Raw genomic sequence first — 17,488 nt, 5'->3', positions numbered from 1 at the left:
CACAAGTGAACTTTAATCTATGAATTTACAACTGGGAACTTAGGTTGAATATTTACCTAGTTTTTTATGCAGCCTGTGTTAATTATTTATTCTGCTGCTATTGATGAGCAAATCAATTATAATGGTATTATTGGACTCTGGCAAGATAAGTAATGCCAATTACTATCATTGTGTTATTTTAAAATTATTTGAAAATATTTTAAGTGAAATATAAGACTTGCTACAAAAGGACTTAGGCAGATGTAAATTATTAACTTTTTCCTCATGAGAAGTATTTTATACTTAATGACAAATTCCTAGTGGCTAGAATTGTTAAAATATTTGTGAAGCACACCACTGAGGATGAGATTGAAAAACTTTTCTCATCATACTAATAATCTCAGGAGAACTCTATGCAGAAGGTAAAATTAACCCTCAATATTCTTTATTCTCTAAAACATATAAATGGAGAATCTAATATTTATACAACCAAAGTCTTACTATACTTTCATTTTAATATATCAATTGTATAGCATACCTTTTATAAATATAACTTTTAATAATATTTAAACCTTTTCCTGTGAGCAAAATTACTAATAAATACAGTAGCATAAGCCAGAAAAACAAAATAAAACAAAAATGCTTATATCTCTAGGTTTGGGGACAGGAGATCAGGATCTAAATACTTGTAAAATGTTTTCAAGCTACAGTACGTCCATTTCAAAGTCACATGTTAACATTAATTCTAAATCTATGCTAGAATTCCTAATACTGACAAAACTTGGACTATTTTAATTATGTTCATAATGTGGGAAAATTGAAAAAGAAATAGCCATAAATAATGAGCAAGATTTTCTACTTTTGAGACTTTGATTTTTATCCCAATGAATTATTCATTGTTTGAAGACATTAAGTATTGATTAGTAGGACGACCATATAATTGCTTGTACAAACAGGGACACTGTTGAGAGTAAAAGAGGGGTCCGGTCCCGACCTGCAGGACAACAACAGGAGCTCGAAGGGAGAGAGTGGGGATGGATGGGAACAGGAGACGCGAAGAATGGAGACAAGACAGGAGTCTGACCAAGTCTCATGTATTGTTGCTAAGCTCACAGCTTAAATAGGCGCAGGCAGAGAGGCGGGGCAAGGGTAGCTTGCGGTTGGGAAATTCTGGCCTACGTAAGTTTCAGGAAACTGAAACTTATCAGCAGGAAACAGAAACCGAAACTTTACTGAAACTTATCAGTGGAGAAACAGAAACTGAAACATTACTGAAACTTATCAGTGGGGAAACTGAAACATGACTGAAACTTATCAGAGGGGAAACAAAGACTGAAACTTGTCAACAGGAAACATTAAACTGAAACTTATGCAAACCACAACATGGCTGAGCAGATCACAAAATGGCGGCTGTTGCTGCCCACAGGTCCCCCTTTTTTATTTTATTTAGAAATTAGGCTGAGGGGTAGTTATGCCCACGGGAACCGTGCCTGTCTTAGGTCAGAGGACCCCACATGAGAGAACATTAACTCCTTATCCATCGCGGGGAGGGGAGAAACGTTTTCCTCCCTATCTTAGGCGGAGTGTCCTTACTCATGCTCCTCAGTTGCCCGTCATTGGCTAGCCGGTTCAGCTCACTGGGTGACCTGAGAGGAGAGGTACAACCTTTGTGTTTTATGAATCAAGCTCCATCTCTAGGTCTGCCATTTCCAGCCCCTGGTAATGGACCTGAATGGGCTGCATCTTTATGGCCTCAATTTGTGATCTTAAGAAGCTCATGAGTTTGCTGGATGAATAACATCATTTTGTTGACTCCTAAAAAGGAAAAAGATAGAAGACCCTCAGGGCTCGGTGTCGTCCCTGGGTGGAGTTGGTTTTTCGGATTCTTTGGTATCTACTTGCTTTACAAGTCTCTTGGGAAGCCACCTGGCCGAATCGGCTTCCTTGGCATAAATGCACACCGATCCTCGACCCCAAATCAGGACCGGGTCCGGGCCATGCCATGCGCCCGTCATGGGCTCTTTCCACATTACCAATGCATAATGGCTTTTGGATTCAAAATGCCAGTGTCGATCGGCAGCAGAGTGTCCTTCTTGATCCAGTGTTAAAAAATTTAAAATAAATAAGGAGTGTGATAAAAGGTTTTTTGGTGATCCCTTATGGGGGTACCATTCCCCCTTTTTTATTTTATTTAGAGCGGTTTTTATGGTGAGATGAGCTCTTTCTGCTATGCCTTGTCCCTGGGGGTTGTACGGGATGCCTGTAACATGTTGAATGTTTAGGTGAGTACAGAATTGAGTGAAGGCTGTACTGACATAATCAGGCCCGTTGTCAGTTTTGATTTCACGTGGACACCCCAGGGATGCAAAGGCAGTTAAAAGATGAGCAATAGCATGTTTTGTGGCTTCTCCAGTTTGCAAAGTGGCAAAGATATATCCACTACAAGTATCAATGCAGACATGAACATATTTAAGATTTCCAAATTCTGGGATGTGGGTGACATCCATTTGCCAAAGGGCGTGAGGTAGGAGGCCTGGAGGGTTAACTCCAAGATGTGGGACCGGTAAGTGAGGGGCACATTGTGTGCAGGACTTTACTATTTGTCGGGCTTGTTCTCTAGTTATGTGATGGAGTAGTCTTAAGGATTGAGCATTAAGATGATGCAAGTTCTGCGAATGTTGTGCTTGAGCTACAGGGGTGTTAGGGAGTTGAACTAACAGAACACGGGTGGCTAGGTCTGCCTTGGCATTTTCAGAGGCTAATGGACTGGGTAAGCCTGAATGAGCACGTAAATGTCCAATGTAGAAAGGTTGTGTTCTGGAAATTAATAGTCTTTGTAGTTGAGAAAACAGTTTTGCAGCGGTCGAGGTGTGTTTTATGAATGGGACTGTTTCTAACTTTGGGACAGAGGTAGCAATGTATGCACTGTCTGTATAAACATTGAGAGGATGATTGGGAAACATGGAAAATGCAGCTATAACTGCATGTAGCTCTGCTAATTGGGCAGACGAAGATTGGGATTGAAAGCTGATAGTTTGGTTTGGGGTAACAAAGGCTGCAAGCCCTGTGGATGACCCGTCAGTGAAAATGTAATTCCATTTGGAAGGGGATGAAGTCTGGTATTTTTAGGAAAAATGAAATCATGTCTGTTGGCAAAATCTAGAAGCGTATTGGGAGGATAATGATTATCCAGGTTGCCAGTATATGAGGCAAGTGCAATGGGCCATGCTTCAGTATTCTGCATGAGCCAATGGATCTGCTGTTTGGTATAAGGTTGGACAATGTTGTTAGGTTCCTGTCCGAAATATTCCTTGCCTAGGGTTCTTCCTTTGGTAATTAGACTGGCTACCATAAGGTTCAATGACTTTAGTGGGCATATTAGGTAGATGGATCCACATAAGTGGAGCAGTTTGCCAGAAAACAGTTGTGGGAGATAATGAGGTATGACATATAATAAATTCGAGTGATTTGTCAATATCGAAAAAGGTGATGGTTTGGTTATTGATCGCTTGATTAACTAAATTGATAGCGGATTTTGCTTCAGGGGTAAGTCGTCTTAAAGAAGTAGGACTGGGATCCCCTACCCATGTATCATATAGGGGCTTGAGATCAGCTTTGCATAATTTTAGATAAGGTAACAGCCAGTTTATGTCACCCAATAATTTTTGAAAATCATTGAGGGTTTTTAAACAGTCTTTTGAGTCGATAGGCGAGTTCCACTTAACTGGAATCCTAGGTAGGTATAGGGATCAGTAAGTTGCACCTTCTCTGGGGCGATGACTAATCCACTAGCAGTAAGGGCAGTTTGTAGACTTTTGAAACAAGACAAGACCACCTCCTCTTTTCCTGCTGCTAAAAGTATATCATCCATATAATGGATTACGTATACATCCTTCCAACCTTTTCTAACTTCAGCAATGGCGATGGCCACATACGACTGACATAAGGTGGAACTGTTGGCCATGCCCTGAGGCAAAACCTTCCATTGACATCTCTTCATAGGCTCTTTAAAGTTAATTGTGGGAAGGCTGAAAGTGAAACACTTACAATCCTCTGGATGGAGAGGGATAGTAAAGAAACAGTCTTTTAAGTCTACAATAACTTTGTAGGATCCCAGAGGTATGCCTACAGGGGAAGGGAGGCCGAGTTGTACACAAATATACATCACCCTGTTCCAGGGTGCCCAGGGATATTAATTCCAGCCAAACTTGGTTATACTCATTTTTTTTTATACCACAGACATATTTATAAACGAAAATGTAGCATCACCATAAACAGCTGAAGCTAGACTATCTACAGACAAAATTAGCAACAAATCTGATGCACTGTAAATTCAAGTCCTCAGGACAACAAAAGTGATTAAGCAAGACCTCAAGTAACAATGTTAATGCCATTTACGAAGGAAAAAACTGATACAAAGACATTCAAAACCTGAACATCACTTGGCATGTAAGGGAAAAAAAAAAAAAAAAAAAAAAAAAAAAAAAAAAAAAAAAAAAAAAAAGCAATTCCCCTGACTTTTTCTCCTTGCCCTCTTTGGGTTCTGGTTTTTCCAAAACTAACGAATCATTTTCTTTAAAGGGGGGGGCTTTTATCGGACAAATTTTTGCATGAGTCCCTCAGGCAAGTTTCCTCTTGGATTATGACATTAGCAATGACTGGATCATCATGTTTTTGGAAAATGATCTCATTTATCAGATTCCAGTATGAGAAAGCAGTTACAGGGACCTTTTGAGGCCCGAAAGCATCATGATAATCTTTTAGGACATCCCCTACTCTTTTCCAACATCTTTGATCTATGGTTCCTTCTTGAGGGAACCAGGGGCAAACATCCTTAATATAATCAAAATATTTGATTAACCTGTTTACTTTCACCTTTACTCCTCACGCCTTTAATACTTTGCCGAGTCCTTCAACAAACAACTCATGCTGACTAATTTCCTGACCCATAATATCGTCCTTCACTTACCAGAGAGCAAGGCCGCAGCAGGTTCCCGCGGTGACTCCCCTGGATTTCTACCTTCAATCTGGCCGGCTTCGACGACGTCCCTCAAGGTGTCCCTCTTACTTTGAGCCCCACGTTGGGCGCCAGACTGTCCCGACCTGCAGGACAACAACAGGAGCTCGAAGGGAGTGGGGATGGATGGGAACAGGAGATGCGAAGAATGGAGACAAGACAGGAGTCTGATCAAGTCTCGTTTATTGTTGCTAAGCTCACAGCTTAAATAGTCCCAGGCAGAGAGGCGGGGCAAGGGTAGCTTGCGGTTGGGAAATTCCGGCCTACGTAAGTTTCAGGAAACTGAAACTTATCAGCAGGAAACAGAAACTGAAACATTACTGAAACTTACCAGTGGGGAAACTGAAGCATTACTGAAACTTATCAGCGGGGAAACAAAGACTGAAACTCGTCAACAGGAAACATTAAACTGAAACGTATGCAAACCACAACATGGCTGAGCAGATCACAAAATGGTGGCCATTGCTGCCCACAGGGTCCTATTGATAATTGTTTGAACACGTATAAATCAAGACTTTCCAAACAAACCAATACCTATGGACTCCCTATTAGAACGCTTTATAGTCATATTGTCCAGTGTGTATGCTTAGTGTGAAAGTATGAAGGAGGCAGTGTACACGGGTATGTTGTTTAGGAGCGATTATCAATATTATCAGATCGTAGGATGAAGAATCCAGAGACGCTATTTGCATTAGCAAGAGTGAACATACAAAGAAGGAAACTACAGCAATAAGGCTTTTCTAAAATAAACATCTTAGGGCATTTGTTGAAATTAAATATATAAGTTTTAATTGTATTTTAATTGAATAATTTACTGTAAATTTTCTGCCAAAACATCTAAGATTAAAATTATAAAAGTGAAAGACACAGAATTAATTTTATTTGATACCCTTAATTCTATAATGGGATGATTTTTGCATGAATTTATTTTGATTTTATTTTTCTGTCTAAATAGGGAAATATTAGCAGATATAATTGCCTGTTACCTATAACATAAAGACATTGAAATACTCTACTGAATTTTCTGATTACTATAACGTTATAGTGCTGTTTTACATAACAAAATAAGTAAACTGCTTAAAGACTGAGACACTAATCTTATTTTTGCCTGCTTCTCTCAACTCTCATTGTGAACTTCAGGGGCAAGAATTCAGTTAATTGTATTTCTCATTTCCTGGTATGCAATTATTATTAACTTATGAAAGCTCACGCTCTTGCTTTACTTACACATTTTATCCCCTCATTCCTAGCCTTGAAGTCCATTTCCCCTGGACCTACTATAATGTTTTGACATGTTACTCTAGTTCTCTCAACCACAAATAGCTCTGAAATGAATATTATAATATAACCAACTTATCTTTCTGTGAGAATATGGTCAGTCTGTATTCACTCACAGGTGAAATGACTGAGTCTATTCTTGTACTTGATTTCTGTGAGTCGTGACAGATTACTTAGGCAGAATGGCAGTTTCAAATTATATCATCTCTGAGAGACGGTATCAATTGCTGCTTCTCATCATCCTCACCATCACCTCATGTTGTCCGTCTTTGTACTGGTTGCCATGCTATTATTTGTAATGTGAAATCCAATTTTTATTAATTTACCATTCTCTGATTGCTAATGTGTACATCTCTTCATATACCTTTTTAGATGATCAGACCTCAGTGATTTCCTGGTTTATAATTACTATATTCCTCACATTTCTCAATAATGTTTTTTTCCTCAGGAATTCATATTCTCCAAGGCATTCAAGCCTCCTTAACAATTAATGTGCCTAGACTGGTGGTGGAGAGAGATATCCCAGGACAGAGTGTTTAAAGCCACAGCCTAGGATTGTTGTGCAAAGAATACTTTGCTGCCCCTCCCTGACAAGCAACTGTGCCCGTCAGAGAAAGTCCTTGTGTATTCACCATTGCATTGCTATTTTGGAAGAGCCTTTTTATTGTAAATTCCTTGGGTTCTTGAGTGTGAAAAATGGTGAGAATTCTCAGAAAATGGGAACTTTCCTGCCCGTGTTTTTCTGTCTGCTCCATCAGATGCTGGAAGTTTGGTTACTCATCATTCCACATGCATTTCCTTCAAAACTAGGCTAGCATTACTTTTATTCTATGTCTCACGGTAGCATTAGTATGCAGTGACCAACTTAGGCACTGAAGCCACAGTAATCACACTAGATCCAGCCCTTCTTTTATCCATGACTGCCCATGTTTCTTCTCAACACAGCTCCTAGGGTTGTTCAAGCATTTCTTTAAGTGTTTTTATGATTTTAAGATCTTCAACACAAAGACATATTTTTTAAAATATGTGCTTGATTTAGAGTATAATATATCCAGTAAAATGCAAAAAAATTCTAGGATACACTTCTATAATTTTTTATATAATTTTACACCATGCAGATTAAGGTATAGAACACCGACAGCACCCTAGAAACATAACTGATGCCTGTAGGGCACTAAACCCCAAAGATAACCAATTGGACTTCTTTTATGAGGGAATAGTTTCTCTTCTTTTAAAAACTTATGCAAATTTATACATAAGTCATAGGTAACTGGCATCTTTCACTCAATATTATGTTTATGAGAATCGCCATTCACTCATTTCTGTTGTATAATATTCCATTGTATACATCGTGTAAAGTGTGTTTATCTTTTCCTATTTCTGGACATTTAGATTGTTTCCAGGTTGGACTATATGAATAGTGCTGTTACAAACATTCTTTTACATGTCTTTTGGTATACAAATATATACTTTTTAAATTAGGAATATGGTTTGTCCATGTTTTACGCTAATAAATATTGCAAAAGTGTTCTCTCATAGAGTTTGATCTAATTTGTACTTACAATTGTATAAATATGAGAGTTCTAGTTTCTTCAGTTCTTCACCAGTCATTGAGATAGCCTGTCTTTTTCATTTCAGCTATTCTATTGGATATGCAGTACTATCTCATGTTGATTTAAATTTGCATTTCTCTCATGACTAATATCGCTAGGTACTAGGTCTCTGACCATTTAAATATCCTGCTTTGGTCGGGCACGGTGGCTCAAGCCTGTAATCCCAGCTACTCAGGAGGCTGAGGCAGGAGAATTGCCTGAACCCAGGAGGAGGGGGTTGTGGTGAGCCGAGATCACGCCATTGCACGCCAGCCTGGGTAACAAGAGTGAAACTACATCTAAAAAAAAAATCCTGTTTTGCAAAGCTCTTGCTAAAGTATTCTATTCATTTAAATTTGTGGTCAGTTTGTTTTTATTTTTTGAAAATGCTAATTATTTGAAAATTTTTAATGAGTTTGCATATGTTAAGGAGAAACTTTATTCCTGGCTTGTGCTGTCTAATTACAATGGGCATTAGCCACATACAGCTATTAGAGACACTACTTAAAATGTCACTGGCCCAAGATCATATGTACCTTAACTATAAATACATAGGGAATGTTAAAGAGTTAGTAACCAAAAAGGAGAATGTAACATATTTTCAATATATTGGGTCAATTAAAATATATTATAAAAATTAACTTCAGCTCATCCTTTATATTTTTATGAATGTGACCATTAGACATTTTTTAAATTACATATGTGACTTTCAATACACATCTAGTAGGAAGTGCAGGTGCAGTGCAGTGGCTTATCTCTTGTAATTCCAGTGCTTTGGAAGGCCACGGCAAAAGGATCCTTTGAGTCCAGGAGTTCAAGACCAGCCTGAGCAACATAGCGAGACCCACTTCCCCATGTCTACAAAAGATAAAGCATACTTTAGCCAAGTGTGGTGGCATGCGCCTGCAGTCCTAGCTACAGGACAGGAGGATTGGTTAAGCCTAGAGGCTCCCAGTGGCCATGAGCTATTATTTCAGCACTGCACTAAAGCTTGCATAACAAGGAAAACTCTGTGTCTAATAAGAAAAAGAAAATACTGTTCCACAAAGTTAGCGGAGCTTGCCTGAAGAAGTGGTCTGCTAAGTTTTATCATGACTGGTGGATTTTTAAAGTAACTTGCAATTATGGTAAAAGGACTGCTTGAATTGTCACAAAAGTACCTTAAACATTTAATAAATATAAGTACCAGTTGAAGTTGCTCTAAATACTTTAAATTAGTTTGTCTTGTCATCTGATTATAAATTTTGTGTTTTTAGAGATTTTTTTTTCCATTTTCAGCTTGACATTTGCTCATTTCAGAGAAACCCTGTGGTTTTCCTCATGTGGAAAATGGAAGAATTGCCCAATATTACTCCACTTTTAAAAGCTTTTACTTTCCAATGAACATAACAACAAAATTGTCATTTTTCTGCTTGGCTGGTTAGACCACCAAAAGTGGGAGACAAGAAGGGCAAACCACATGTACAGCAGAAGGCTGGCCTCAGAACCAAGGTGCTTTAGTAAGTCAGCTGAATGTGTCAACTCAATGTTACAATACTCAAAGAAATTTGTTTACAAAACTACGGGTCCAATGAAAATGGAAAGTGATTAAACATTTTAGTAGAGAAAATAACAAAATAACTAGTAAACCGTCTTTCTACAAATTGAAAGCATAATTTGAATTCTGGTAAATAATGCTGTTATGTTAAAATGTTATTTTCTTTATCTGTTTTTAATAATACTCTGCTGAAGGGAATAGGGTAATAACTGAAATTGTTATTTATCACATTACAAGGGGAAAAGATGTAATTTACTTTAAGTAATGAGAAACTTATTTTGATAATTAAGCACAGGATGCCAGAAAAATGCTTGAAACACTGGTCTCTGGAAGGCAATATTGCTACTCCAATGCTTTATCATTTGTAAGACTGATCTCTTCTTTGTATACCAACTTCTCTCATGATATCCATTGAAAGCTGTGTTTTTCAATTTTGAATGAAAGTTTGAGTTCAAATTTGTGAGAAGGTAATCTAATTGACTCATTTTATTACTTTATGTCAGGCTACACTATCGTCAAACTATCAATTATCTTCCACTAGGGAAGGTGACCCAGAGTAGGGGGCTTTGATTGAGTTAGTTTCATGTAAAAGAGGGCATCAAATATGGTTATCGCAGTTGATACATTTAGCAAACCTGCCTAGAAGCAGATGTGGTGGGGATATAAATTACTATAAGAACTAAAAATAGTAAATACAAAGAAAGTCAGTATTAGATTGAATCCATTTTCAAAAAAATACGCAGATATTTCCAAAATGAAATTACTAATATTAACATTACGCTTTTGGCTTAATTTTAGAAGTTAGTAAAACACAAGCTCAGTTTCATTATTAAGTTAAACAAATAAATATTTTCCCATAGAAAAATGCATTAAGCCTGAGTTGAGTAATGGTTACATCTCTGATGTAAGGTTATTATACACAATTCAAGAGAGCATGCATTACCATTGTGCTTCAGGATACAAAACCAGTGGAGGAAAGGATGAAGAAGCAGTTCAATGTCTCTCTGATGGATGGTCTTCTCAACCAACGTGTAGGAAAAAAACATGGTATAATATGCATTTCCTAAAACTAAAGAGGCATTTTTTATTTAATAGAATTTATTTTTCATTATGTCTGCAATGCAGGAAGTTGATATTACGTCACTTTTCTCAAGTGCGAAGTGATTCCTTAATCCAAATGTTCTCAATCCCTACAACACACCTACACCAATAATTCCTACTTTGCACCAATAAAAGGAATTGGAATGGAATAAAATGAAAGAAGCTTTTTCTTTTCTTTTCTTTCTTTGAGATGGAGTCTTGCTCTGTTGCCCAGGATGGACTGCAGTGGTGCAATCTCGCTCACTGCAACCTCCACCTCCTGCGTTCAAACGATTCTCCTGCCTCAGCCCCCTGAATAGCTGGGACTACAGGTGCGCACCACCGCACCTGGCTAATTATTTGTATTTTTTAGTAGAGATGGGGTTTCACCATATTGTCCAGGCTGATCTTGAACTCCTGATATTGTTGCCCGCCTCGACCTCCCAAAGTGCTGGGATTACAGCCGTGAAGCACCACATCTGAGTAAAAGAATTTTTTTTTCTTTCTTTCTATGTCACTATGTCCTTCATTACAGAAGAATTTAAAATCATGTACATTATTTTATGTTGTGAACCACTGTCAGATATACTTAAAGATAATTCAATAACTTAAATATATGTATACTCTGTTAGTATGTTGTTTAAATTGTACAAATGCATAGACAGCACATACTTTAACGATTGCTACTACACAAGCTGTCAGTTGAATTTTGGCCTTTGGTTAAGCACTTGTAGACCAGAATTTTAAGAACAGCAACCTGGTATGGTCAGGTCAATAGGTGTATGAAAAAAGAGAATAGAGAGGCAAAGAAAACCTGGGCCTCTTTTTCAATTTTGCTAAGAGTTGATTTTACAATATATTCTTAAGATTCATAAAAATACATTTTAAGATTTTTAAATATTCTAGGTTATTAAAAAGGTTTATAAAATAAATTACTTTTGTAATTTTAGAAACATGTTTGGCTCCTGAGTTATATAACGGAAATTATTCCACAACACAGAAAACATTCAAAGTGAAGGACAAAGTACAATACGAATGTGCCACTGGTTACTACACAGCTGGAGGAAACAAGACCGAGGAGGTAGAATGTCACACATACGGATGGCCTGTCACACCGAAATGTACCAGTAGGTTCTCATTTAGAATAAAATCTATTTTCACCTTGAAAACTTTCTCTCCTAGAAAAGTGTATTTAAGTTGTCACACTAAATATGTTTCATTTTCCATACTTTTTGCCTTTATTTTTAATTATGTTGATAGCAGTCTTTGATAGTTTAAAGTTCTCAAGTAGAAAAAATTCATTTTAACTCACAAGATTACATTAAAATAAGAGTAATGCTATTTAACAAATACATAAACTGAATTCATAAGCTTTTCTGGCAAATTTAATTTCTATTCTAGACCTATCATATAAATAGAAAGGGAATTTGGTTATAGCAGAAAAAATAACAAGTGTCTGTATTTTATTCATTCTTTCATTTGTAGTATCAAAGGGTCTTCTTTAAGATTAATTGAAAATGGTCATTTTCATCCTGTAAAGCAAACCTATGAAGAAGGAGATGTCGTTCAGTTTTTCTGTGATGAACATTATTATCTCAGTGGATCAGAATTAATTCAATGCTATAGCTTTGGTTGGTACCCAGAATCTCCTGCATGTGAAGGTAAAATGTCTGACACCTAATTTTTTTCCTGGGTCCTATTTTTTAAAATAAGCATTGTCTTTTAAATTAGTGCTATTTTCAGCAATCTGTAATGTATTCCATCTGAATAAATCTCTGTTTTGTATTACTTTGTAAAGAAGTATATCTTTTAAATGTATTATTTTAAAATCTCTATTATACATTTTAAAGCCCTTATTATAACAAATAACTTTTCTTACTGGGAATTGTTCGAGTAATTAGTCAAATCTGACAGTTTTGCAAGGACACTTTCTCTTAATTTGCCATATACTTCCAGATGTAAAAGTTAGTCTCCAAATAGTGAGATAGAAAGCAGAACAAAAAAAAAAAAAAAAAAAAAAAAAAAAAAAAAAAAAAAAAGAAGAAGAAGAATCCCCAGAAGTGAAAATGGAAAAGAGGCATCTAGTAAAAGCTACCCCAAAATGTCATATCTATGGTCACATTTCTATTACTAAATGTGTCTAACAGGTAATGCAGAAGACATCCATAGTTATTTAAACACACCTGGATAGGAGGGTCCTAACTAGCAGAATATACAGATATGAAGAAAAAAAAAAATGCTATAATGTGACAAATGGTACAATCAACTCAGGTACAAAGTGACAGAATAAACATTAGAGATTCTGATTGGTATGCTGTGGAATAACATTCACAGAGGTGATGGATAATATTTAGATTCGGTCTTAAGAGACAAATAGGAGTTTGAGGATTGGAATGATAGGGTGAGACAAGGGTTTTATAGTCCTTTTTTACTTTTTTATATATGCGATATAATGTCTATTGACAGGCAGGTGAAAAATATGAAGGTAGAACTTGGAAGAAAATGGTGAACATTTTGAAACAGGTGCTAGAAAAATGAATGAAGGCTCTGACCAGGGTTTGCAATGGGATTGCCGGGAACTATCCTAATTCCCTAAAGGGACTGAACAGTAGTAACCTTAAAGAGTTTGTAGTTTTTCATTTGTGCTCAACATCCTTAATATAGTAGTAGAGATTCTTTTTAAGCAAAAATTTAAAAGCCTATTATTTCTTTCCTTTTTTCTTTTTGAGTGGGAGTCTCCCTGTGTCGTCCAAGCTAGAGTGCAGTAGCACGATCTTAGCTCACTGCAATCTCCACCCACCACCATACCTGGCTGACTTTTTTTGTGTACTTTTAGTAGAAACAGGGTTTTGCCATGTTCAGATTGTTCTCGAACTCCTGACCTCAGGTGATCTGCAGACCTCGGTCTCCCAAGTTGCTATTTCAATAGTAAATGGCAGATATCCTTAAGGCATTTTATATCCCTCTCTTCCAATTTAGCCAGCATGACAACTTGCCTATTTTCTCTGGTAAGCAATGATTAGGCATACAACAGGTAGTGTTGTGGGCTGAGTTATATCTCTCCTACTCCTCCCGAAATATAACCACATTATAACACTAGGAACCACTAAATGTTACTTCACATGGTAAAAGACACTTTGAAGTTAACAATCTTAAGGGAGGAATATTATTTGGAATTTTTTTTTTTCAGACTCTAAATAGAATCACAAATGCTCTTACAGAAGGGAGGCAGAGGGAGATTGACTACAGAAGAGGAAGCAGGAGATGTGACAATGGAAGCCACAGGTTGCAATGTTTTGAGGAAGGGGTTCTGAGCCCAGTAATACAGGTAATTTCAAGAAACTAGAAAAGGAAAAGTAGCCGATTCTCTTCCAAAGCCTCCAGGAGGAATGCAGCTCTCTTGACACCTCGATTTTAGTCCAGCAAAACTGAATCTCAAATTCTGGCCTCCAGGACTGTAAGAGAATAGATCTGTGCTATTTTAAGCCACTAAACTGTAATTCATCACAGCAGCAATAAGGACGTAGTGTAGTCAATATTTTAGAGCAGGAGATTTTAATTTAGATAGACATGGGTTCAAGAACAGATCTGCTGCATGTTATTAATTTATTTACTTCATGAGTTTTAGTTTGTCTATAACATGGGAAAAATAATAGTTCCTACTTAATAAAGTTATTTTAGGACTAAAGGAGGCAATGAATTTAAAAGGCCTGCAATTTTAATATTCTGTTGGTGCATAACAATGTCACCCCAAACTCAGAATCTTAAAACAACACAAAGATGTTATTTCCCATTCTTTGTAGGTTGGGAGTCTGGGTGTGGCTTAATGAGCTCTCTGTATCCATAGCTAACAAAGCTGCAATCAAGATGTTAGCTGGACTGCAGTCTCGTCTGAGTCTTGACTGGGCCAGTCTCCTTCCAAACTCAATATGGTTATTGGTAGCATTCAGTGCTTTGCAGGCTGCTGAAATGAGAGCCTCAGTTTCTTGTGGCTGTTAACTGAAGGCAGGCCACTTCCCCTTGCCTTGCAACCCTTCTGCTTTGGAAGCTCATGATGTAGCCTCTAGTTTCTTTAAAACCAGCAAGGAGCAAGAGTCTCTTGGCAAGAAGGGCATTAAAATCTCATGTTACATAAATATGTATACATAATCAGGTACTGATCCATCACTTTTGCTGCATTTTATGGGCTAGAAGCAAGTCACAGGTCCTACTCATGAAAAGGGATATCACACAAGGAAGTTAACCTCAAGAGATGGTGATCAAAGGAATGCTCCTAGAATCAATCTGCCATGCTTTCTATGGTGCTTGAAATAATGAAAACTTTCATTAAATCTTTATTATTTATTTATTTTTTTTTTGTAATTCTATGACTAAATTTGCTGATAAGGAAGAAGAAACAGATGTCCTCCTCCACCTCTGCCCATGAAGTCCAAAATTCAAACAGGTTCAAGTTCAACAAGTTATCGTCATGGAGAAATAGTTCATACAGAATGTGAACTTAATTTTGAGATCCATGGGTCAGAAGAAATACGTTGTGAAAATGGAAAATGTACAGAACCTCCAAAATGCATTGGTTAGTAACACCTTGAAGAAGCTTTGCTAAAATGGAATCTGCACGTGTGACTAAATGGTCTTTTCTCTTTTAACTGTGCTTTTTCAGAAGGACAGAAGGTAGCCTGTGAGGAACCAGCCTTCATTGAAAACGGTGTAGCAAATTTACACTCTAAGATTTATTACAATGGGGATAAAGTGACATATGCATGTGAAAATGGCTACCTTCTCCAGGGATCAAATGAGATAACTTGTAGGCGTGGAAAATTGACACTTCCTCCTGAGTGTGTTGGTATGTATGCTACGATTAGCATCAATAGCTAAGCTTATGGTGTAAAATTTTCCATTCTTTTAATTTAATATGCATATTTTAGGAATAGACTGTTTAGGCAAATTAGAAACACATTGCTATAGCACCTACTCTTCTGCTTTGTGTACGTATATGTGTGTGTGTGTGTGTGTGTGTGTGTGTGTGTGTATGTGTGTGTATGTGTAGCCATCTATAGAATTTAAGTCAATACAAAGAATGCTTTTACACTGTTGGTGGGAGTGTAACTTAGCTCAACCATTGTGAAAGACAGTGTGGTGATTCCCCAAGGATCTAGAACTAAAAATATCATTTGGCCCAGCAATCCCATTACTGGGCATATACCCAAATGATTATAAATCATTCTATTATAAAGACATGTAGACATGTATGTTTATTGAGGCACTGTTCACAATAGCAAAGACTTGGAACCAACCCAAATGCCCATCGATGATAGACTGGATAAAGAAAATGTGGCACATATACACTATGGAATACTATGCAGCCATAAAAAAAAGGATGAGTTCATGTCCTTTGCAGAGACATGGATGAAGCTGGAAACCATCATTCTCAGCAAACCAACCCAAGAACAGAAAAACAAACACTGCATGTTCTCACTCATAAATGTGAGTTGAACAATGAGAACACGTGGACACAGGGAAGGGAATATCACACACTGAGGCCTGTCAGGGAGTGAGGAGCTAGGGGTGGGATAGCATTAGGAGAAATACCTAATGTAGGTGACGCGGTGATGGTTGCAGCAAACAACCATGGCACGTGTATAACTATGTAACAAACCTGCATGTTCTACACATGTACCCCATAACTTAAGTATCAAAATAATAATAATAAAAAAAAATTCTATAAAACAAAACAAAACCTTTTTGAACACAATAATGCTAACCACAATTATCTGATCTGTGTCATGCCATTACCTGTATGCTTTAAAAGACAGCACACGAATGATGTTGTGCTTTATTAGAGGAGTAAATAAGGGCATGGTGGACTGAGCGACTGGCCATAGGCATTATCTACTTCTCCTACAAAGTTAGGGTGGAGCATTGCATCTGGCCATTCTTAACCTTATCCCTTTCTGAGGCATGTCCTTGATCTTTCATTTTGCTGAAGGGCACCACCAGGATACACTGTCATTCCTGGGGGCTACTATTCCTGTCCTCTTTCTCATTTCTTGATCAGATCAGAGATCTCCACAGACATATTTATCTAGGACATTCATTGAATAAGACAGAAGCTCTGAAGGATGCCAAGGAAATCGACAAGAGTAAGAGAAAGATACCGAAAAAGGGGAAAAAATTGATATTTCCTTCATGGGTTGATTGAGACCAGAGATGAAGAGTAATGAGAAAGAAGAAAATAAAAGTGGGTAATTCCAAAGAGCAATTTTAGAATTGACCATAATCTTTAGATTAAAGAATAGTTTCTCATTCTACAGATTTTTTAAAAAAATGTCTATGTCATAATTCCTTCACAATTGAGAACAGAGAAAAAATATGCATAGTTGTTTTTAGGTAACGTAATTGCTCTCGTCTCTTGCTTAGCAAATTTTAAAATATTTCAGCTGAATAACGTTTTTTATATTTGTACTGAATTTATAAAACAATTGTCAAAAGCTATATAATACAAATATTGAGACACTATAGTGTTACTTACTATATTATATTGTTATGAGCTTATGTTAATTTTAAAACAACTTATTTTCTTAGAAAATAATGACAATTGTAAGCCTCCTCCTGTTGTAATGAATGAGGCCGTTGCAGCAAGCTATACAACAGGATCCTCAGTGGAATATAGATGCAATGAATATTACTTACTGAAGGGATCAAAAATCTCTCATTGTGAACAAGGAAAATGGTCATCCCCACCTGTTTGCTTGGATAAGAAAGAGAACATATTGAATGTCTGTGTTTGTAGTTTCATGTGATTTTCTTACAGTCTTTTATATCATGAAAATGATGATTTTGTATACACCTTTTTTTCAAGTGTTTTCACCTCTCATTTCTTTAAGTAGAAAGTCCCTAAAATCTCAGCATCCAGGCCTACGTTAATTATTATCCCCTTACTTCTTTTTTCATTGTTGTGAATTACACATAATATAAAATTTAACACTTTAATGTACAATTTTTTTA

At 36.9% G+C, this 17,488-nt stretch overlaps 1 pseudogene; it reads left to right on the top strand.

Moving 5' to 3' along the window:
- Window positions 1-342: 342 nt before the first annotated feature.
- LOC120363579 (coagulation factor XIII B chain-like) lies at window positions 343-17,283 on the top strand (annotated as a pseudogene).
- The last annotated feature ends 205 nt before the right edge of the window (window positions 17,284-17,488 follow it).

The sequence above is a fragment of the Saimiri boliviensis genome, chromosome Y (genome assembly GCF_048565385.1).
Source record: "Saimiri boliviensis isolate mSaiBol1 chromosome Y, mSaiBol1.pri, whole genome shotgun sequence".
Taxonomy (NCBI): domain Eukaryota; kingdom Metazoa; phylum Chordata; class Mammalia; order Primates; family Cebidae; genus Saimiri; species Saimiri boliviensis.
Note: the sequence above shows the minus strand (reverse complement) of the source record. Positions and strands in the feature narration are given on the sequence as shown.